This window comes from Octopus bimaculoides, chromosome 13 (assembly GCF_001194135.2).
Source record: "Octopus bimaculoides isolate UCB-OBI-ISO-001 chromosome 13, ASM119413v2, whole genome shotgun sequence".
Classification (NCBI taxonomy): Eukaryota; Metazoa; Mollusca; class Cephalopoda; order Octopoda; family Octopodidae; genus Octopus; species Octopus bimaculoides.
This window is the reverse complement of record NC_068993.1, coordinates 46,593,097-46,595,425: the sequence shown is the minus strand read 5'-3', so window position 1 is coordinate 46,595,425 and position 2,329 is coordinate 46,593,097.

Genomic DNA, 2,329 nt, shown 5'->3' with positions numbered 1-2,329 from the left:
TCAATGCCCTGCCAAAATATTTGAGAGACCAGCAAGACATGGATGCGGAGGTCTTCAAGACAAAACTTTATGCTTTCCTCTCCACGATACCAGACGAACCTATGGCTCGAAATGAGACACAGTTTAGGGCAGGGATGTCAAATTCTCTTATACACCAGATGTGCCATCAAATCTCTTGATTGGACTATATCATGTGGAGGAGAAGAGCCATGCAAGGAACGTGAAGAGAGCACAGCATAAAGACGGAAAATCACAGTGGTGCTCCAGCATGACCGCAGCCACTTGGCTGAAACCCATAAATAAATAAAAAATAAAAAATATGCATATATATATGTGTATGTGTGTGTGTTTGTCTGTTTGTGCTTGTAACCCTACCATTACTTGACTACCGGTGTTGCTGTGTTCACGTCCCCATAACTTAACCGATAGAATAGGTACTATGCTTACAAAGAATAAATCCTGTTTTCATTTTCTTCAACTAATCGTGGTGCTCCAGCATGGCCATGGTGAGATGTCCGAAGCAAGTAAAACAATAAAAAAAACTATGCCATTTTAATCCCCAGCTTTGGTAGTATATATATATATATATATATATATATATATATATATCTTAGAAAAAATAATAAGGAACTCAGATAATTGGATGGTTGTACATTCTAGTAGATTCTTCAAATTTAATTTTTCTTGAGAGGATTCATCAATCTACCAACTGACCTCACCCAGGCTGCAATATTGTCAACTGCCTTGACATAAAATTTTATTGTGAATTGGAAAATTGTAAATTTTATGTCACGACTTGTTGTTTCCCCTTTTATTTTAACGTTATGTCATGTAAAGCGACTAACCTGTCAAACCGGGTTTTTATTAACCAGAAATGAAAAGGAAATCGCACCTTTGTTTTCATATAACTCGTCATACACACCATTAACTTTTGCTTGAATGAACATCATTGTTGTCACATTTCTACAGTAAGCATTGCAATATTATTTAGATTTTCGCCTCTACCAGACCTTTCTATTCATTAGTTTTAAGGTCTATTAGTGTTGCGTCTCCTCTGTTTTTGATTGCTGCATGTCTCCTTGTGATGGCCTCTTTCCAGTGATTTTAGAAAAGAACACACTTTTATTATTATTAACACAGTAAATTATTATTACATTAACTATTATTAACACGGTAAATCCGGAAATAATTTGTAATATTCTGCAAGAATGGAAATGAGAAAATAACTGGCGTAGGAGTGATGTGAAATTACTTTTAGTATTCTGCAAGAATGGAAATGAGAAAATAACTGGCGTAGGAATGATGTGGAAGGGCGAAAGAATGTATACCAGGTCAGTTGAGAAGGTGCGGCCACAAACAACACAGTCTGAGAGTTGAAAACAATTACACAAAAGTAAGAGGAGGGAGAGGGTATGAGGCGGAGGAGGGTAAGAAGAGGAAGTGGTTAAGAGGAAGGAGAGGGTAAGAGGAGGATCAACGGATTAAGCATTTGTTCCTCATTCCGCTTCAGTTACGTGAAAATGTTTATACATAATCTCTACCGTTGCGATTTTTATACGTAATCTGTTTCATAATCGGTTTCAAATGAGGAGGGAGAGGGTAAGAGGAGGGAAAGAGTAAGAGGAAGGAGAGGGTAAAAGGAGGAGTAACGGATTAAGCATCTATTCACTTGTTCACTTCTCAGCTGAAATATTTTTTTTGCATAATTTCTATCAATGCGATTTCTAAATATAATCTGTTTCATAATCGGTTTCGTATAAGGAGGAGGAGGAGGAGGGTAAGAAGAGGAAGTGGGTAAGAGGAGGGAGAGGGTAAAGGGAGGAAGAGAATAAGAGGAGGATTAACGGATTAAGCAATTCTCTCACTTCACTTCTCTTGTCTTAATATTTTAATACTCAGTCTCCTGGATTTTCAGAACGATGGTGTGGTGCGGTTACATTCTAGCCTTAACCACCGTCTTCTGGATAGCCACACCCCAGGTGGGAGGCTTAATGTAAGTTCAGATCTATTCATTGACCCGACTCTTGCTTTATTTGCATCCGTAAATTAGCATTTCAGTAAAAGAAACAGATAGAATAAGTACCACGCTTAAAAAAAAAAAAGGTATTAGGTTCCATTTGTTCGACTAAATCCATCAAGGCAGTACCTCGGCATGGTCGCAGTTCAATAACAAAAACGAGTAAAAAATAAACGATTGAATAATTGTAATCTATGCACTCGCAAATGTATACTCTCTCTTTTACTCTTTTACTTGTTTCAGTCATTTGACTGCAGCCATGCTGGAGCGCCGCCCTTAGTCGAGCAAATCGACCCCAGGACTTATTCTTTG